At 37.3% G+C, this 22,774-nt stretch overlaps 1 protein-coding gene across 1 annotated transcript in view; it reads right to left on the bottom strand.

Moving 5' to 3' along the window:
- Window positions 1-22,774, bottom strand: part of LOC123249930 (phospholipid-transporting ATPase ABCA3-like) — a 306,282-nt gene that overhangs the window by 51,392 nt on the left and 232,116 nt on the right. The gene's annotated exons all lie outside the window — the stretch shown is intronic.

Consider the following 22,774-nt stretch of genomic DNA (forward strand, 5'->3'; position numbering starts at 1 on the left):
TGTGTCATAAAAGGAATTTGGTAGGACTCCTTCTTTGCTTATCATATCAAATAATTTGTATAATATTGGGATTAGTTGTTCTTTGAATGTTTAATAGAATTCACTTGTGAATCCATCAGGCCCTGGCGATTTTTTCTTAGGGAGTTCTTTGATGGCTTGTTCAATTTCTTTTTCTGATATGGGATTATTTAGGTATTCTATTTCTTCTGCTGTTAATCTTCTGCAATTTATATTTTTGTAAATATTCATCCATATCACCTAGATTGCTATATTTATTGCATATAATTGGGCAAAATAGTTTTTAATGATTGCCTTAATTTCCTCTTCATTAGAGGTGAGGTCTCCCTTTTCATCTTTGATACAGTCAATTTGGTTTTCTTCTTTCTCTTTTTTTTATTAGATTGACTAGTACTTTGTCTATTTTATCTCTTTTTTCAAAATACCAGCTTTTAGTCTTATTTATTAATTCAATAGTTCTTTTACTTTTGATTTTATTAATTTCTCCCTTGATTTTTAGTATTTCTAATTTAGTTTTCATCTGGGGATTTTTAATTTGTTCACTTTCTAGTTTTTTAATTTGCATGCCCAATTCACTGACCTCTTCCCTCTCTGATTTGTTGATATATGCACTCAAGGATATAAATTTCCCCCTGAGTACTGCCTTAGCTGCATCCCACAGAGTTTGGTAAGATGTCTCATCATTGTCATTCTCTTCAATGAAATTGTTGGTTGTTTCTATGATTTCTTCTTTGACTAACTGGTTTTGGAGAATCATATTATTTAATTTCCAATTAGTTTTTGATTTACCTGTCCAGGTGCCCTTACTAATTATTATTTTTATTGAATTATGATCTGAGAAGTGTACATTTATTATTTCTTCTCTTTTGCATTTATTTGCAATGTTTCTATGCCCTATTACATGGTCAATCTTTGTGAATGTACCATGTAAAGCTGAAAAGAAGGTGTATTCCTTTTTGTCCGTATTTTTCTCCACATATCTATTAACTCTAATTTTTTTAGGATTTCATTCATCTCTCATCTCTTTCTTATTTATTTTTTGGTTTGATTTATCTAGATCTGAAAGAGGAATATTTAGATCTCCCACTAGTATGTTTTTACTATCTATTTCCTTCTTGAGCTCTGCCAGTTTTTCCTTTAAGAATTTGGATGCTATGCCATTTGGTGCATACATATTGAACACTGTTATTTCTTCATTGTCTATACTGCCTTTTATTACCTTCCCTGTCTTTTTAAATCATATCTATTTTTCCTTTGGTTTTGTCAGAAATCATGATCGCCACTCCTGCCTTCTTTTTCTTATTTGAAGCCCAAAAGATTTTGCTCAAGCCGTTTAACTTAAACCCGTGTATGTCCACCCCCCTCATATATGTTTCTTGAAGACAACATGTGGTAGGATTTTGTTTTCTAATCCACTCTGCTATTTACTTCCATTTTATGGGTGAGTTGATCCTATTCACATTCAGAGTTATAATTATCAGTTTTGTATTTGCCAACATTTTGGTATGTTCTCCTAGTTCTACCCCTTCTTCTTACACTATTTCCTTTTAAACCAGTGGTTTGCTTTAACCCAGTAACCTTTGTTCTCTCCCTTGATTTACTTCCCTTTCTACCCCCTCCCTTATTATTCCCCCTTTTTTATTTTTAAGGCCCAATGAATTACCTCCCTCCCTCCTCTTCTCCCCTCCATTTTTGACCTCCCCACTTCCCTGCTCCCCTTGGTTTATCCCTTCTGACTTTCTCAGTAGGGTTAGATAGAGTTCCATATCTCAATGGATATAGCTACTCTTCCCTCTCCGGGTTAATTACACTGAGGGTAATGTTTAAATATTACCTCTTAATGCTCTCTTCCTCTCCTTCTTATAATAGTATTCATCCCCTCCCCTTCCCATGCCCTCTTTGTGTGTAATAGAATATCCTATTTTTCTTATTCATTCAAGTTTTTCTTGGTGTCCTCTACTATTCACATCCCTCTTTCCCTCCCACCCCCTTATCATCTTAGACCATTTAGTACTCCAACCTCTCCCTGTGAATAATTGTTCTAATTACTATAATAGTGAATAGAGTTCACTACACAGAATTACACATAACATTTCTCCACATAGGAATACAAATAATTAGATCATATTGAAGCCCTTAAAGAAGCAAATTTAAAAAATAAGAGTTTTCCTTCTTTCCCCTCTGTTTCTTATTTAACTTTTCATGTTTCTCTTGGTTTTTGTGGTTGGATATATAACTGTCCATTTAGTCCTGGTCTTTTCTGTGCAAATACTTGGAAATCTTCAATCTTGTTGAATGCCCATACTTTCCCCTGGAAGTATATAGTCAGTTTTGATGGGTAGGTGATCCTTGGTTGTACACTGAGTTGTCTTGCCTTTCTCAATATCATATTCCAAGCTTTGCAGGCTTTTAGCTTGGAGGCTGCCATATCCTATGTGATCCTGATTGATGTTCCTTATTATCTGAATTGTCTCTTTCTGGCTTCTTGTAAAATTTTTTTTAAATTTAACTTGGAAGCTCTTGAATTTGGCTATTACATTCCTGGGCGTTGTCTTTTCAGGGTCTAGTGTAGAGGGTGATCTATGGATCCTTTCAATATCTATATTGCCCTCTTCTTGTAGAACTTCAGGGCTGTTTTGCTGAATAATTTCTTTCAGTATGAGTCCAAATTTCTATTAATTTCTGCTTTTTCCAGGAGACCAATGATTCTCAAATTGTCTCTTCTAGACCTGTTTTCTTGATCTTTCAATTTCTCATTGAGATATTTCATGTTTCCTTCTATTTTATCAGTTTTTTGACTGCTTTATTTGTTCTTGCTGTCTTAAGAGTTCATTAGCTTCTAATTGCTCAATTCTAGCCTTTAGAGACTGTTTTTCCTTTTCATTCTGGTCATTTCTGGTCTTCAATTTACTTGCCTCACTTTCCAATTGCAAAATTCTGCCTTTTAAACTGTTATTTTCTTGCCTGATTTTTGTTTCCAATTTGCTTACCATTTCATTTGATTTTTGGTTGGGCAACTTTCTCCAATTGGGAGTTCCTGTCTTCTAACCTGTTAATTGCATTTTGAACTATTTCCCACTTTTCTCGCCACATCTCTTCCATCTTTCTCATCATCTCAGATTTGAACTCTTCAAGAGCTTGTGAGTAGTTTTCATTATTTTGGGAAGGTCTGGATATGATTATTTGTTTGTTCTCTTCTGCTGTTTGCTCTGTTGTCTGGATTTTCTCTGTGTGAAAGTTGTCGAGTGTTAAAGATTTCTTCATGTTGATCTTTCTCTTTTGGGATTCTTGTCTCTGGCTTGCTGTTGTGAGCCACGTGCCCTCTCAGGTTTATCGTCACACCCAGGTTCTGTCTGCACTCTTTAGGCTCCTGAGGTCTCAGGTCTAGTTGTTCTCAGGGTCAAGCCTCCTGGTGGTCCCCTTGTTTGTTCCTCTGCCCGAAGATCTTTTAACAGTGTCAGGGTGCTGCTTCCACAGCCATGCACCCCTCTGCACTGGATACCCAGCCAAGTTCCGCACCTGTGCTCAGGACCCATGTTCGGACCTGCGCTCAAGCTCTGTGTTCAAAATCCACGTGTTCTTTAGCCTCTTGGGGTCTTAATCTTGCTGCTCTCAGGAGAGGGTCCTGATGGTCCCAGGTAGCTACCAAGGACTTAATGGATGCCCCAAACTTGCTCTAGCTCTTGTGTGCTGTCTTTGACCCTGTAGGTGGTGTGTGTTTGGGGGGACGGAGGGGGTTGCTCAGCTCAGGTTTTAGTGAGAGCTATTTCACCCCCTTATAGAATGGAAATGCCCCAATCCCACCTACCTTCAATGCTGTGCCCTATTGTGGGGTCCCTTCGTTTGTCTGGATTTGTTTTTATGTCCTCTTGAGAAGTCTTATATGTTTGGGTTAGGAGAGATTAGGCAGCTGTCTGTCGCCATCTTAACCTGGAAGCCCTTCAAGAGGTTTTTGATTTTATCAATTTCTATACAATATAACCCATGTCCCTGCTATATAAGATATCCAAGAGAATCATTTGGACCAGTTCTTCAATTCATAATCCAAAGAGAGGTTCAGAACAGGAAAATTATATTGTTACAGGGTTTGAAATTTGAGAAATTTTGAATAAGTAAGAATGTTAGTTTTATTTTTCCTTTTTTTATTTTTCAATTACATGTAACAACAATTTTCAATATATTCATTCTGAAATTATAAGAACCATATTGTCTCCCTCCCTTTGTTCCCTACCCTCTCCTGAAAGTGGTAAGCAGCAATTTGATCTAGATTGTATATGCATGATCATGCAAAATATATTTCCATATTGGTCTCTGCTGTAGAGAAAATAGTATAAAACTAAAACCCCAAAATAAAATCACAAATAAAATAAATTTTAAAATAGTATACTTAGTCAGCATTCAGACTCCAATAGTTATCTCTCTCGAGGTGGATGGCATTTTTTTGTCATAAGTTCTACAGAACTGTCCTGGATCATTGTATTACTAAGAATGGCTAATCCTTACATATTGATCTTCCTTATAATATTACTGTTACTGTGTACAATGTTTTCCTGGTTCTGCTTACTTCACTCTACATCAGTTCATATAGGTCTTTCCACATTTTTCTGAAATTATCCTGCTCATCATTTTTTAATAGTATAATAGTATTCCATTACCATCATGTGTCACTATTTGTTCAGCAATTCCCTTTTTTTTTTCAGATGGCTATTGACACCTTTAGTTTCTTCATCTGGAAACTGTCATATCCTTTGAACATTTGTCAATTGGGGAATGACATATTCTTGTAAATTTCTCTCAGTTCTTTATATATTTGAGTAATAAGGCTTTTATTAGAGAAATTTGCTATAATTTCCCCCGAGTTTCATTATTTCCCTTCTAATCCTTATTATGTTGAGATTTTTTTGTTTTTGTAAAATCTTTTCAGTTTAATGCAATCAAAATAATACATTTTACATCTCCTAATGTTCTTTAATGTCTTGTTTCCTCATAAATTCTTCCCTTATCCATAGATTTGAAAGGTTAAACTATTTCATTTTCCCCTTATTTGCTTTTTGGCAGTGATGGTGAACCTATGGCTTGGGTGTCAAAGATGACATGCAGAGTATTCTCTGGGTAGGCAGCCACCTTCCCCTGTGAAGGTCATTACTAGAAAGGCAGAGGCCCCAGATGAGCTGCTCCCCTCTCCCTCTCCACTCAGGCTGAGGGGATAAGGTGGAAAGCTCCCTGGTGGCAAAATTAAAGGGAGCATAGCACTGAGGTCACTCCTCTCCCCATCTCTATACATATTGAGGGCATTACTCACTTCACCTGTCCCTCTGCCCAGCAGCCCAATGGGAGGGCTTCCTCCCTTCCCTGTGTGTGGTAAAAAGGGTGGGAGTGGGCTAAAAAGGCTTTGGGTGAAGTTGAAGAAGCAGCCAAGGCTTCCAGTACTCTCAGACACAGAGATGGTAAGGGTGGAGGTTGTTGGAAAACTGCTCAAAAGGAGGTTATAGGGGTCTCTTTGCTGGCTCTGGGTGCAAAACTCTTTGTTGCATCACCCATATGTAGAACCAAGTCACAATCAGAGAATGAAGTTGCAGGGTGAGGAGCACTAGCATACAGTAGTGCTTGTGGTCACAAGGGAGAGGGGGACTCTGGTCACAGTTTCAAGGGATAAAAGAGGATTTGGAGTTACTAACAGATCAGAGCACAGGCAAGGAGAGTATTAAACACACCTCTCCTTACATCATACCACCTTGGAAAAACTAAAAGCAGATAGATCCCTAGTTGCCAACTCTGAAGACAGCTGTGCAAAGAACCTGAAGCTTGGAACAGTACTCCCTTCACTACAGTTACAAAGACAAACTTAAACAATTTTTTAAAGTAAAAAAGAGAAAAAGATAAAAAAATGAGCAATCAACAACAAAAAAAGAAACTGAACATAGGAAGTTATTTTGGTGATGGAGTGAACTCAAACTCAGAAAAAGTCAACAAAGTCAATACTGTTGCAACAAAGAAAAATATGAATTGCTCTCATGCCCAAAAAGAATTAATGGAGAAACTCAAAAAATGTTTTTAAAAATCAAATAAGAGAGGCAGAAGAAAAATTGGGGAAAGAAATGAGATTAAGACAGGAAAATTAAGGAGGAAAAAGATTCAACTGCTTGGTAAATGAGGCACAAAAATATTGATAAAACCAATATCTTAAGAAACAGAATAGGCCAACTGGTAAAAGAGATACAAAAATCCACTAAAAAGAAGAACTATTTAAAAAGCAGAATTGGCCAAATAGAAAAAGATACAAAAAATGCATGGAAGGAAAGAACTTCTAAAAAGACCGAATTGATGCTTTGGGAAAAGAAGAACAAAAATTCACTGAGGAAAAGAATTCTTTCCAAAGTAGAATTGGCAAATAGAAATTTAGGCAAGTGGGAGCTAAACTCCATAAAACATCAAGAAACAATTAAACAAAGTCAAACAAAAATAAAATGTGAACTATCTCATGGGAAAAACAATCTACCTGAATAATAAATCTAGCAGAGATAATTTAAGAATTAGTGGACTACTTGAAAGGGATGATCAATAAAAGAGTTTAGACATCATCTTTCAAGAAACTATCAAGGAAAACTGCCCTGATATTCTATAACTAAAGGACAAAACAGACATTGAAAGAATCTACTGATCATTTTGTGAAAGAGATATCAAAAGGATAACTCTCAGGAATGTTATAGCCAAATTCCAGAACTCCAAGGTCAAGGAGAAAATATTGCAAGCAGGCAAAAAGAAACAATTCAAATATTATGGAGTCACAGTCAGAATAACACAAGATTTAACAGCTTCTACATTAAAGGATGGAGGGCCTAGTACGGTGATGGCAAACCTATGACATGTGTCAGTACTGACATGCATAGCCATTTTCGACGACAGGGGGTCATATGCCAAGGATGAAACATTTGCTTTAGTGCAGTGTAGACACTCTGTACACTATAGATGACAATCATAACTATATTAATTTACCTATTTTGTTTTATTAAATACAGTTATATATTACAATTATACATTTTTGTTATTTAAACTATCACAAAATTATGTTTTTTTTCTCAAAGTGACACACAACCAGAGTTATGCTTGTTTTTTTTTTTTTTGTGAATTTTGACACACCAAGCTCAAAAGGTTGCCCATCACTGCCCTAGTATATGATATTCCAGGGGACAAAGGAGCTAGTACTTCAATCAGAATCACTTACCCAGCAAAACTCAACATAATCTCTTAGTGGAGGAAATGGGTAATCAATGAAATAAGAATTCTCAAACATTCCTGATGAAAAACCAGAGCTGAATTGAAAACTTCACTCTTAAATACAAGACTCAAGAGAATTGTAAAAAGGTAATTAGGAAAGGGCAGCTGGGTAGCTCAGTGGAGTGAGAGTCAGGCCTAGAGACGGGAGGTCCTAGGTTCAAACCCGGCCTCAGCCACTTCCCAGCTGTGTGACCCTGGGCAAGTCACTTGACTCCCATTGCCCACCCTTACCAATCTTCCACCTATGAGACAATACACCGAAGTACAAGGGTTTAAAAAAAAAAAGACCCCCCCCCCCAAAAAAAAAGGTAATTAGGAAAGAGAAATCAAAAAAACATTCAATAAGGTTAAACTGCATACATCCTTATATGGGGAGATAATTCTGTAATGCCAAAGAACTTTGTCATTATTAGGGCACTTAGAAAGAATATACATAGACAGAGGGTGAGGGGGTGAATTAAATATGATGGAATGATGTAAAAATAAAATAGAATTAAGGCATGAGAAAGAGGAATGCATTGAGAAATGGGGGAAAGGAAAAACAGAATTGGCTAAATTACTGTACATAAAAGAGACATTAAAAACATTTATAATGGAGGAGAAGATGGGGGAGTTGGAGAGGAGAGCATGTGAATCTTACTCCTATCATAATTGGCTCAATGAGGGAAGAACAAACACAATCAAATGGGTATAGAAAGCTATCTTGTCCTATAGATAACCAAGAGGAAAAGGGGACAAAAGAAGGGAGGTGGGGTTGATAGAAAAGAGGGCAAGTTGTGGGAAGTGGAGGTCAGAAACTAAACAATGGCAAATAAGATGGAAAATAATACACAGTAATCATAATGGTGCAAAATTTTTTTATGTCTCTCTAATAAAGGCTTCATTTCTCAAATACATAGATATATGAGTTGAACATATAAGAATACAAGTCTTTCCCCAATTGATAAATGGTCAAAGGCTATGTAAGATCAATTCTCAAACAAAGTAATTAAAGCTTTCTATAGACATGAAAGCAGGAGGAGCCTAGAGAAATCGAAAAAGACTTTAAATGAACTTAAGCAGAGTGAAGTAAGCAGAACTAGGATAACATTGTACTGACAGAAATATTTTACAGAGAATAACCGTTATTTTCAGCAATACAATAATCCAAAACTATCCCAAAAGACTCATGATAAAAAAATGCCATCTATTTCCAGAGAAAAAGAACTGAGTCTGAATCCAGACCAAAGCAAACATTTTTCACTTTCTTATTTTTTTCTATTTGAGTTTCCTTCCACAAAAAAATTAATATGGAAAAAATGTTTTATATAATTGCATATGTCAAATCTATATGAAATTGCTTACCACCTCAAGGGACTTGGTGGCTGAAGGGAAGGAAAGGAGAAAAGAGGGAAATAATTTGAGATTCAATATTCTTTGAAAAATTTGGGAACTGTTCATACATGTAATAATGGAACATTTTAGAAAGAAAAATAGTATTGAGGAGAGACAATAGTGAAGGTTGAAATTTTATAGACATAACAGATGAGGTGAATGGGGGTACTACGGACAGAATGGACAGAATTTGGTTATATCCTAACTACAAATGAATCAGTGTTTTGGGAGGATTTGTGTGTAGGGAAGATAGAACCCTACCCCCTTATACTTGATTGGATTTTAGTGACAGTGATAGGTTTAAGATAATCAATATTGTGATTCTGATGTGATTAGTATAATTTCATTATAATCTTAATTACAATTAGTAGAATGAACGATTTTTATAAGGATTTCTAACTAGAGCATAAAAACTGTTTCTAAGGGTACTTTCAACCCCTCCCTAAGTCATACTTCCCTTCTATCATGAGATGCTGACCATCTGATTTTCATGTCCCAATATGGTGCAAGTATACACATCCTTCCCTATGTGGAAATAATCATCCTCTCCCCAGATCAGATGAGTCTAAGATAATGGTCATCAATATTCTCTAAATAAGGGTATTGTCTTGTGATTTGACCTTTAGACTAATATGGATTTTCCTAAATGAACTAACCAATCAGCTATGTAGTTGGGTAACCGTTTCTAAAAAAAGGTCTACATGATACTGTATCTTATGATATAAGTCATAAACCTTGTTCGGAAATATTCACTTTGTTACTGTCCTAGTATATAAACCAGGTCTCTGTTGCTGGGCATTTGTCATTTGCTGGTTTCTAACTATGCAATTAAGCACAGCAACTGGGTTTATGTGGGAGACTTGGCCCTCTTCCAATAAACTCTAAAATTCTACCTTGATTTGGAGAAATTTGGCTTTTTGACTTTATTTACCTAAATTGTCTATATCAGGGAGGTGGGTAAATTTCTGCAACGTGTGTGTGTGTGTGTGTGCGCGCGCGCGCGTGTGTGTGTGTGTGTGTGTGTGTGTCTGTGTGTGTGTGTCTGTGTGTGATTATAGTTAAACATGGGAAGTTTCATGAAAAGGAGAAAGCTGATGGATAGAGAGAAGTGTGTGATGTGCTGGAGTCAAATCAAGAGCCAGCAATGAGGGAAGCCCAAGAAGGGGGTGGGTGAAGAAGATGAGACAAAGTTTAAAAAGGTAAGGAAAGAAAGGAGACACTAATTAGAGACCATGACAGAGGCAGCAGCACTGTCTAAAGCTCTCAGTTTAGAGGCCAAAGGGGATCAGAGAGCTGGTTAGAAAAAGATTAAAAGGGATCCTTTGCAAGCGCTTGCATAGGTTCTGGCACTAAATGGCAACTTCATTGCCCATATTTAGTTCTGGGTCATAGTTCCAGGCTTGAAAGGAGTGGTTGTGGTCAGTCACAAGGGAGCTTGGACCCTGGTAACTGTTTGAGGGCTGAGAGAAACACTAGAGTGTATGGCTGAAGGGGAACAGAGAGCCTGGTCACAGTTCCAGTGCTGAAAGAAGTGCTTGTAGTTACTCACAAAGGAACAAAGGTCTTGTTTACAGGATAACATGACAAAAGAATGCAGGTAGGGATGTGGAAAAATGGGTACATGAATATATTGCTGGTGGAACTGTGAACTGTGAACTGGTCCAGTCATTCTGAAAAGCAACTTTATTGCCCCCAAAGGGCAATAAAACTGGAGAGTGAGGGGGCAGCTGGGTAGCTCAGTGGAGTGAGAGTCAGGCCTAGAGACGGGAGGTCCTGGGTTCAAACCCGGCCTCAGCCACTTCCCAGCTGTGTGACCCTGGGCAAGTCACTTGACCCCCATTGCCCACCCTTACCAATCTTCCACCTATGAGACAATACACCGAAGTACAAGGGTTTAAAAACAAAACAAAACAAAACAAAACAAAACAAAACAAAACAAAAAAAAACTGGAGAGTGACAGTATGCCCATTAATTGGGGAATGGCTAAATAAGTCGTGATATATGAAAATAGAAATGCAAATCAAAGTAATCATAGTATTTTACTTCATACCCACTAAATTGACAAAGATGAAAAACAATTGGAAATAGTAAATAATAGAAAGATAGATACACATTACTATACTATTGGTATAGCTATGAATTGATCCAACCATTCCAGAAAATAATTTGCAATTCTTCTGAGAAAGTGATTAAAATATCAGAAACTTTATGATTTAGAAATTCTACTGCTCAGCCTATATTGCAGTCAATCAATCAGTTAGTCAGTCAACAATTATTTATTATGCACACACTTGGGACCAGGCTCTATGCTAAATGGTGGCAAAAAAAAAATAGTCACTACCTTCAAGAAGCTCACATTCTACTGGGAAGATAATATGCAAATAAATATCCATACACTGGATTAAAAGACCAAAATTCTTAGTGCAATTTTAAACTTTAATATCTTAATAGGTTAGTAAGCTTAAATATTATACTAAGACTTTAACACCCTGTATAAAGTATACACTGTAGTGTAAATTATTGGCTCCATTTTCCACCTGGCTGGACTCCTCTGGACTTCTCTATCATGCCCTCAGGATCCTCATCATCCTATAAGATTCTCTCAGTCTTGGTACTCACACTTCAACAGTACCTTTCTGTGCCTGAGATCTCTGATTAGAGGGTAAATCACAAAGCTCGGGGCAGGGAGAGGGGGTGGGAGGAAAAGGAAAGATTTCCTGGAAAGGATATGATTTAAACTGAGTCTTAAAAGGAAGCTAAGGAAGTTAGGAGGTGAAGGTAAAGAAAGAGAGCATTCCAGATTTGGGCAATGAGTTTGAAGATGTACTGTATAAGGAAGTAGGCCAATATTGCTGCATGGTAGAGTCCAAGGAGGTGAACAAAATGTAAGAAGCCTGGAAAGAGGGGAAGAGGTCAGGTTATAAGGAGATTTAAATGCCAAAAAAAGAGATTGTGTATTTGATTTTGAGTCTTCTCTAAGTTAAACATCCATATTTACTTCTCCCAGTCCAAAAGCAGGCACTTTGTCATCCTGGTTGCTCTTCTGTGGATACCCTCTAGCTTTATCTTAAACAACGGCACCCAAGAATGAACATAAAATTCAAGATGGAATCTTATCAGAGCACAGTATAACAATAATATTTTCTTTCATTGTGTTTCAAGATATTGTGAGCTTTTATTTGGTGGTGGTGGAGCTGCCATATTATATTGCTGATTTATATTGACTTTGCAGTCCAATGAACTCCTTATTTTTCAGATACATTGATATATAGCTATGCCTCCCCCCTGTATATGTATATTTGATTTTTTTCAACCCAAGTATATTTTATATTTATCCCTATTGATTGACATCTTCCCAGATTCAGCCTAGTCTTCTAGCCTGCCAAGATTTTTGGATCATGATATTGTAAGAATGTATCTCCCATATCTCCTTGTTTTGTATTGCCTGGAAATTTTGATAAGCATGCCTTCTGTGCTTCATTTTTCCTGATCTTGAAGGGAGAGAGAGGGAGCTGTTGTTAAGCAGGTGATGTGCCTCATCAACTCAGCACTAGGTCAGATGTATTTTGGAGGTAAAAGACTACAAAGAATCTGAAGGGACAGGGAAAATCCTGATCTATAATATATTGATCTTGGAGAGTGAAAGAATATGACAGAGGAGAAAGGGAAGATATAAGAAATGGATATCAGGCTCTTTTAAAAGAGGAAGAAGCTAGCCTCTCTGAGGAGTAAACTGGTACTAATGTGCTAAGGAATAATGCTATGGCATCATAATTAACATCAGAAAAGAAAAATTTCATAAGGATGATTTGGAGACAGGTAGTATGAATGGCAGTTGTTGATGACTCTCTACTGAGATGCAATGGAGTAATTTGTCAAACTCATTACTGACCAACTGCCTTCCCATGGAAATGCATCTAAAATATGCTTGAAAACCTACTTAGTAAGGAGAAAGGCTACCTCTTAATGTGAGACCGGGAAAAATGAAGAGATAGTACTAAAGTTATCTAATGAATAAGGGCTAGAATAAACGTGTATAATGGACAAAAGGGAAGAGGCAGAACTAGTTAATTATTATGTTACTTCTATTTTAAGATAAATTATCTTTTTGACCAAAAAAGAATAGAATAAAATGATACGGGAACTGAAGTAATATAAATCAGGAATTAAGAAAAATCATAGCTGACCTTAATGATTTTAATTTGCAAAACCCAGAGAAACTGCGGTGCAGATAGTTAAAAGAACTGATTAATGTGGTTGGTTGCTGAATCATTCTTGCTGATTTTTATATAATCATGGAGAGAAGGAGAATTCTGTAGTCCTGAAGAAAAGCAAATGTCTCAATAAAAAAAAAGAGTGGGTCAAGACGGTGGCTTAGTAGGAGCAAAAGCCTGAAACTGCTCTGAATATCCTTCCAAACAGATCTTTAAAAGATGTCTCAAAAGGAGTCAAAGCAGGATAACTGAGTGAGCTCTCCTACTAAACACAATGTGAAAGGTAGGCAGAGAGAGTGGATTTCCATGATATAAGGGGAAACCAGAAGCAAAACTTCAAACAAGTACAGGCCAACCACCCCCCACCTACCAGGCCAGACTCAGAAACAGGGTGTAGGCAACTTTAGGATCCCAGGTCATGGGCTACACTAGCAAAAGAGTACTACAGACCCACCCCCTTGAAGTCCAAGGACTTGGCAGTGAGGACCAGGGTTCCATAGTGCTGGGTGCTCTCAAGCCTCCATGTCAGCAGAAAAGACAGCCTGAGGGCAAAACCCTGTGAACAAGGGCATAGATAACTTCAAGACCCTATGTCATAGGCTATACCAACTAAAGAACACCTCAAACTTTGAAGTCCCATGCCCTGGTAATAAGTTCCAGAGGTTCATTGCACTGTATGTGCTCTCAAGCCTCAGCAGCTACAATGAAGACAGCGCTAGAGCAAAATCCTATGAGTCAGAAGCTAAGACAGAAATGGCCAGTGACTTGCAGATTTCAAGGTCCACTGGTGGGAAAATGAACAAATAGCAGCAAAGAACAACACTTGACCCTAAAAAATTTCTATGAAGAAAAAGAGCAAAGAACAGAACCAACAGGAGATGAGATACAAACAAGCATATGCAAAATCCTCCATCCCCTAAGTGGGAATTGTTTGCAATCTCTTGAAGAACTCAAAAAGGAATTAAAAAAAAACACAACTAAGACAGGTGGAAAAATGAGAATAAATATGGGAAAAAGAAATGAAAATAATGCAAAAAGAAAATAATTTTAAAAAGCAAAAATGGTTAACTAGAAGAAGAGGCAAAAAATCAAATGAAGACAAGAATACCATGAAAAGTAGAATGGACCAAAAGGAAAAGGAGGATCAGAATCTAGTCATAGAAGAAATTCAGTCTTTAAAAATTTGATTTGGGCAAATAGAACCTAATGATTTCACAAGGCATCAAGAAACAATAAAACAAAATTAAAAGACTGAAAAAATAGAATATAAAATATCTTATTGAAAAAACAACTGACCTGGAAATTATATCTAGTAAAGAAAATTTAAGAATTATTAAACTAGGTGGACTTCCGGGTTAAGATGGCTGCAGAGTAGAAGCAGTGAGCTTTATTCTCCTTACTGAACCCATAAAGTATACCTCCAAGGGACAAAAAAACAAAATTCAGATAAAAGAAGGGACCCCACAATAGAGCACAGCAATCAAAGGTACGTGGGATTTGAGCGCTTCCACACTATAAGGGGGGGAAACAGCTCCCATCAAAACGCAAGCTGATCAACCCACCACCACCCCACCAACAGTACCAGACAGAGGCTGTACACCAGAGTTAGAGCGAGTGGGGGCTCAAAATCTAGCTCCTTGGCAGCTAATTGGCACCACTAGGAGCTTGTCCCTAAGAGCAGCAAGACTTGAGACCCCAAAAGGCTGGAGAGCACAGAACTTGGACATAGGAGTGGGGCTGAGAAAGGCAGTGGCCAATGGAAGCAGCTCAGCATGCTGAGGCTCAGAGGAAAACCTCAGGTGGAGGAGTAAGTGTGGGCCAATTTCCAGGCTCTGGGCAACCAACTAGGAACACGGGTGCATGACCCTGAAAATAGCTAGATCAGAGACCCCAGGAGGCTAGGGAGCTCAGACCTTGGGTGCAGGAGTGAGGCTGAGAGGGGCTGTGGACAGCAGAGGCCTAGGAGACAATGGAAGCCAGGAGATTCACAAAGTAGCCTCAGGCAAAAACTGCTCCTTAGCTCTATACACAGAGAGTCTTCCTGCTTCACTCAGACTTGAGAAAGCATAATGATGACAAGCAAGGTCCAAGAAATAAACACCAGAAAGACCAAGAAAAAAGCTCTAACACTTGATAACTTCTGTACTGAAAAAACCCAGAAAGCAGAGGAGAACAAACTATTAAAGACATCCAAACCTTCCCCCCAAAATGAAAATTGATCACATGCCCTTGAAGAATTCAAATCTGAGATCATGAGAAAGAAGAGATCTGGCAAGAAAAGTGGGAAATAGTTCAAAAAGAAAATAACAGTTTAAAAGGCAGAATTTCACAATTGGAAATTGAGTTCAGAAATCAAATGAAATGAAAAGCAAATTGAAGATGATAAATGACCAGCTGGAAGCCATGAAGAGGCAGATAGATCAGATTGAAAAGGAAAACCAAAAGATTATAGCTGAAAACCAGTCTTTAAAAGCTAGAATCGGGCAAGAAGAAGCCAAGGATCTCACAAGAAAGCAAGAATTAATAAAGCAAAGTCAAAAGACTGACAAAATAGAAGGAAACATGAAATATCACAAAGAGAATATGACAGATCAAGAAAATAGGTCTAGAAGAGACAACTTTAGAATTACTGGTCTTCTGGAAAAATCAGAGACAAATAAAAATCTAGATATCATACTACAAGAAATTATCCAAGACAACTGCCCTGATGTTTTTGAACAAGAGGGCAAAACAGACATTGAAAGAGCCAATAGAACACCCACTACACTAAATCCTCAGAAGATAACCTCCAGGAATGTAATAGCCAAATTCAAAAGCTTCCAAATTAAGGAGAAAATATTACAAGAAGCCAGAAAGAGACAATTCAGATATCAAGGAACACCAATCAGGATTACACAGGATCTGGCAGCCTCCACACTACAAGACCTGAAGGCTTGGAACATAATATTCAGAAAGGCAAGATACCCGAGTATACAACGTACCCATCAAAATTGACTATATAGAGCTGCTTAACCTCTCCTAACCCATGCATATAGGACTCCTCAAGGGGACATAAAAACAAATCCAGATGAATGAAGGGACCCCACAACAGGGAGCAGCATTGAAGGTACGTGGGATTGGGGCATTTCCATGCTATAAGGGGGTGAAATAGCTCTACTAAAATGTGAGCTGAGCATCCCCCTTACCCTCCTACCACCTACAGGACCAAAGCCAGCACACAAGAATTAGAGTAAGTTTGGGGCACCCATTAAGCCATTGACAGCTAACTGGGGTCACCAGGACCATTTCTTGAGAGCAGCAAGACTTAAGACCCCAAGAGGCTAAAGAACACGTGGGCTTTGAACACAGACCCTGAGTATAGGGCAGACGGGGATTCTGAGCCCAGGTGCGGACCGTGGGTGGGGCCCCAGTGCAGAGGGGTGTATGACTGTGGAAGCAGCACCCTGAGACTGTTAAAGGAGCTTTGGGCAGAGGAACAAGCAAGGAGACCACCAGGAGGCTTGACCCTGACAACAACTAGCCTTGAGACCTCAGGAGCCTGAAGAGTGCAGACAGACCCTGGGCATGAGGATAAAGCTGGGAGGGCACATGGCTCACAATGGCAAGCCAGAGACAAGAACTTCAGAAGAGAAAGATCAAGAAAAATCTTTAACACTTGACAGCTTTTACACTGAAAAAATCCAGACAACAGAGCAAACAGCAGAGGAGAACAAACAAATAATCATATCCAGACCTTCCCAAAAAAAGGAAAACTGGTCACAAGCTCTTGAAGAGTTCAAATCTGAGATGATGAGAAAGATGGAAGGGATCTGGCAAGAAAATAACAGTTTAAAAGACAGAATTTGGCGTTTAGAAAGTGAGGCTCAGAAATCAAATGAATTGATAAGCAAATTGAAGACCAGAAATGACCAGCTGGAAGCCTTGAAGAACCAAACAGACCAGATTCAAAAGGAAAACCAAAAGATTATAGTTGAAAACCAATCTCCAAAGGCTAGAATTGGGCAATTAGAAAAAGATGCCCCCAAATCAAAAGAATTGATAAGCAAATTGGACACCAAAATCAAACAGCTGGAAAACAGGATAGACCAAATCGATAAGGAAAATCAAAAGAATATAGCGAAAACCAGTCTCTAAAGACAAAAATTGGGCAAGTAGAAGCCAATGATCTCTCAAGACAAGAAGAACAAATGAAACAAAGTCAAAAGACTGATAAAATAGAAGGAAACATGAAATATCACACTGAGAATTTGACAGATCAAGAAAACAGGGCTAGAAGAGATAATTTGAGAATATTTGGTTTTCCTGAAAAAGCAGAAATTAATAGAAATTTGGGCTCCATACTAAAGGAAATTATTCAGCAAAATTGCCCCGAAGTTCTACAAGAGAGCAATATAGACTTTGAAGGGATCCATAGATCCCTTCAAACCTGAAAACCTGAAAAGACAACCCCCAGGAATATAATAGCTAAATTCAAGAGCTTCTAAGTAAAAGAAAAAATTTTACAAGAAGCCAGAAAGAGACAATTCAGATAATAAGGAATATCAATCAGGATCACACAGGATGTGGCAGCCTCCAAGCTAAAAGCCCGCAAGGCTTGGAATATGATATTCAGAAAGGCAAGACAACTTGGTGTACAACCAAGGATCACCTACCCATCAAAACTGACTACATACTTCCAGGGGAAAGTATGTGCATTCAACAAGATAGAAGATTTCCAAGTATTTGCACAGAAAAGACCAGGACTAAATGGAAAGTTTGATATCCAACCACAAAAATCAAGAGAAACAGGAAAAGGTGAATAAGAAACAGAGGGGGAAAGAAAGAAAACTTGTAATTTTTAAATTTGCCTCTTTAAGGGCTTCAATAATATCTAATTATTTGTATTCCTATATGGAGAAATGTTATGTGTAATTCTGTGTAGTGAACTCTATTCACTATTATAGTATCCACTATTATAGTAATTAGAACAATTATTCATAGGGAGAGGTTAGAGTACTAAATGGTCTAAGAGGATAAGGGGGTGGGAGGGAAAGAGGGGGCTGAATAGTGGAGAATGCCAAGAGAAACCTGAATGAATAAGAAAAATAGGATATTCTATTACACACAAAGAGGGCATGGGAAGGGGAGGGGATGAATACTATTATAAGAAGGAGAGGAAGAGAGCATTAAGAGGTAATATGTAAACCTTACAATCAGTGGAATTAACCCTGAAAGGGAAGAGTAGCTATATCCATTGAGATATAGAACTCTATCTAACCCTACTGAGAAAGTCAGAAGGGATAAACCAAGGGGAGCAGGGCAGTGGGGAGGTCAAAAAAGGGAGGGGAGAAGAAGGGTGAAGGAATTCATTAGGCCTTTAAAAATAAAAAGAGGGGAATAATAAGGGAGAGGGTAGAAAGGGAAGTTAATCAAGGGAGGGGATAAGGGATACTGGCTTAAAGCAAACTACTGGTTTAAAAAGAAATAGTGTAAGAAGAAGAGGTAGGACTAGGGGAGGATACAAAAATGTCACCAATGCACAACTGATAATTATAACTCTGAATGTGAATGGGATGAACTCTCTCATAAAATGGAAGCAAATAGCAGAGTGGATTAGAAACCAAAATCCTAACATATGTTGTCTACAAGAAACACATATGAGGTGGGTGGGCATGCACAAGTTTAAGGGTAAGGGCTTGAGCAAAATCTTTTGGGCATCAAATGAGAAAAAGAAGGCAGGAGTGGCTATTATGATTTCTGACAAAGCCAAAGTAAAAAAAGATGTGATTAAAAAAGACAGGGAAGGTCATTACATCCTGAATAAAGGCAGTATAAACAATGAGGAAATAACACTGCTCAATATGTACACACCAAGTGGCATAGCATCCAAATTCATAAAGGAGAAACTGGCAGAGCTCAAGAAGGAAATAGATAGTAAAACCATAATAGTGGGAGATCTAAATATTCCTCTTTCAGATCTAGATAAATCAAACCAAAAAATAAATAAGAAAGAGGTAAGAGAGGTGAATGAAGTCCTAGAAAAATTAGGTTTAATTGATATGTGGAGAAAAATAAATAGGGACAAAAAGGAATATGCCTTCTTTTCAGCTGCACATGGTACATTCACAAAGATTGACCATGTAATAGGGCATAGAACCATTGCAAACAAATGCAATGCAGAAAAAGAGCAGAAATAATAAATATAACCTTCTCAGACCATAATGCAATAAAAATCACAATCTGTAAGGGCACCTGGACAGGCAAATAAAAAACCAATTGGAAATTAAACAATATGATTCTCCAAAACCAATTAGTCAAAGAAGAAATCATAGAAACAATCAACAATTTCATTTAAGAGAATGACAATGATGAGACATCCTATCAAACTCTGTGGGATGCAGCCAAGGCAGTACTCAGGGGGAAATTTATATCCTTGAGTGCATATGTTAACAAATTAGGAAGGGCAGAGATTAATGAATTGGGCATGCAACTCAAAAAACTAGAAAGTGAACAAATTAAAAATCCCCAGATGAAAACTAAATTAGAAATACTAAAAATCAAGGGAGAAATTAATAAAATCAAAAGTAAAAGAACTATTGAATTAATAAATAAGACTAGGAGCTGGTATTTTGAAAAAACAGATAAAATAGACAAAATACTGGTCAATCTAATAAAAAAAGGAAAGAAGAAAACCAAATTGACAGTATTAAAGATGAAAAGGGAGACCTCACCTCTAATGAAGGGGAAATTAAGGCAATCATTAAAAATTATTTTGCCCAATTATATGGCAATAAATATAACAATTTAGGAGATATGGATGAATATTTACAAAAATATAAATTGCCTAGATTAACAGCGGAAGAAATAGAATACCTAAATAATCCCATATCAGAAAAAGAAATTGAAGAAGCCATCAAAGAACTCCGTAAGAAAAAATCACCAGGGCCTGATGGATTCACAAGTAAATTCTATCAGACATTCAAAGAGCAACTAATCCCAATACTATACAAATTATTTGATATGATAAGCAAAGAAGGAGTCCTACCAAATTCCTTTTATGACACAAATATGATACTGATTCCAAAGCCAGGTAGATCAAAAACAGAGAAAGAAAACTACAGACCAATCTCCCTAATGAACATAGATGCAAAAATGTTAAATAGAATACTAGTAAAGAGACTCCAGCAAGTAATTAAGAAGATCATCCACTATGACCAGGTGGGATTTATACCAGGAATGCAAGGATGGTTCAACATTAGGAAAACTATCCATATAATTGACCATATCAACAGTCTAACAAACAAAAATCACATGATTATCTCAATAGATGCTGAAAAAGCCTTTGACAAAATACAGCATCCATTCCTATTGAAAATACTGAAAAGTATAGGAATAGAAGGACCTTTCCTAAAAATAATAAACAGTAGATATCTAAAACCATCAAAAAGCATCATATGCAATGGGGATAAATTAGAAGCCTTCCCAAAAAGATCAGGAGTGAAACAAGGATGCCCATTATCACCTCTATTATTCAACGTAGTACTAGAAACACTAGCAGTAGCAATTAGACAAGAAAAAGAAATTGAAGGTATTAAAATAGACAATGAGGAGAGCAAGCTATCCCTTTTTGCAGATGATATGATGGTCTACTTAAAAAATCCTAGAGAATCAACTAAAAAGTTAATGGAAATAATCAACAACTTTAGCACAGTTGCAGGATACAAAATAAATGCAAATAAATCATCAGCTTTTCTGTATATTTCCAACACATTGCAGCAGGAAGAGTTAGAAAGAGAAATTCCATTTAAAATCACCCTAGACAATATAAAATACTTTGGAATCTATTTACCATGACAAACACAGGAATCATATAAACACAACCATGAAACCCTTTCCACACAATTAAAACTAGATTTAAGCAAATGGAAAAACATTGATTGCTCATGGTTAGGATGAGCTAACATAAGAAAAATGACCATTCTACCCAAATTAATTTACCTATTTAGTGCTATACCTATCAAACTACCAAAAAGCTTTTTTACTGAATTAGAAAAAGCTATAACAAAGTTCATTTGGAAAAACAAAAGACTTAGAATATCAAGGGAAATAATGAAAAAAATATGAAGGAAGGTGGCCTAGCAGTACCAGATATTAAACTGTACTATAAAGCAGTAGTCATCAAAACAATATGGTACTGGCGAAGAGACAGAAGGGAGGATCAGTGGAATAGAGTAGGGGTAAGGGACCTCAGCAAGACAGTTTTTGATAAACCAAAGAACCTAGCTCTCGGGACAAAAATCCACTATTTGACAAAAACTGCTGGGAAAATTGGAAAACAATATGGTAGAGATTGGGCCTAGATCAACATCTCACACCCAAGATAAACTCAGAATGGTTGAATTACTTGCATATAAAGAAGGAGACTATAAGTAAATTAGGTGAACACAGAATAGTATACTTGTCAGATCTCTGGGAAAGGAAAGATTTTAAAACCAAGCAAGAGTTAGAAAAAATTACAAAATGTAAAATAAATAATTTTGACTACATTAAACTAAAAAGTTTTTGTACAGACAAAATGAATGTTACCAAAATTAGAAGGGAAGCAACAAATTTAGAAAAAATCTTTATAACAAAAAACTCAGACAAAGGTCTAATTACTCAAATATACAAGGAGCTGAATCAGTTGTACAAAAAAATCAAGCCACCTCCCAATCGATAATTGAGCAAGGGACATGAATAGGTAATTTTCGGATAAAGAAATCAAAACTATCAATAAGTACATGAGAAAGTGTTCTAAATCTCTAATAATTAGAGAAATGCAAATCAAAACAACTCTGAGGTATCACCTCACAGCTAGCAGATTAGCTAATATGACAGCAAAGAAAAGTGGGGAATGTTAGAGGGGATGTGGCAAAATTGGGACATTAATGCATTGCTGGTGGAGTTGTGAATTGATCCAACCATTCTGCATGGCAATTTGGAACTATGCTCAAAGAGCTTTAAAAGACTATTTGCCTTTTGATCCTGCCATAGCACTGCTTGGTTTATACCCCAAAGAGAAAATAAGGAAAAAGACTCGGACAGAAATATGTATAATCGCCCTCTTTGTGGTGGCAAAAAATTGGAAAATGAGAGAATGTCCTTCGATTGGGGAATGGCTGAACAAATTGTGGTATCTGTTGGTGTTGGAATACTATTGTGCTCAAAGGAATAAAGAACTGGAGGAATTCCATGTGAACTGGAATGACCTCCAGGAATTGATGCAGAATGAAAGGAGCAGAATCAGGAGAACATTGTACACAGAGACTGATACACTGTGGTACAATTGAACATAATGGACTTCTCTATTATCAGCAATGCAAGAATCCAGAGCAAGGCTGAGGGACTTATAAGAAAGAAAACTAGCCACACTCAGAGGAAGAACTGTGGGAGGAGAAACACAGACAAAAAACAACAGTTTGAACACGTGGGCTGATGGGGATATTATTGGGGACTAAACGATAACTCTAGTCCAACTACCAATAATATGGAATTAGATCTTAAACAATGATACATGTAAAATCCAGTGGAATTGTGCATCGACTAAGAGGGGTTAGGAGGGCTTGGGGTAGAGGGGAAAGAACATTAAGCATGTAACTACAGGAAAAAATTCAAAATAAAAATTAAAAAAAGAACAAAAAATCTTAGGGGAAGTGTTTAGACTGAGCTTAAAAAGCTAGTATGTGAAGTAGGCTCACTCTGTCCACCATTTTTTGGCCTTGGGAAAGGAGTTCTCTTGCTAATGAGTCAGCACTTATCTATGTAAGCCATCTCTGGCAAGTGTTACAGCATGTGGTGAGCATAGTGGGGTGGGAATTAGGGAACTCAGTTTCTTTTGCTCTCGTGCCTGCCTGAACTCAAACATACTCCTT

This window comes from Gracilinanus agilis, chromosome 1 (assembly GCF_016433145.1).
Source record: "Gracilinanus agilis isolate LMUSP501 chromosome 1, AgileGrace, whole genome shotgun sequence".
NCBI classification, from domain to species: Eukaryota; Metazoa; Chordata; class Mammalia; order Didelphimorphia; family Didelphidae; genus Gracilinanus; species Gracilinanus agilis.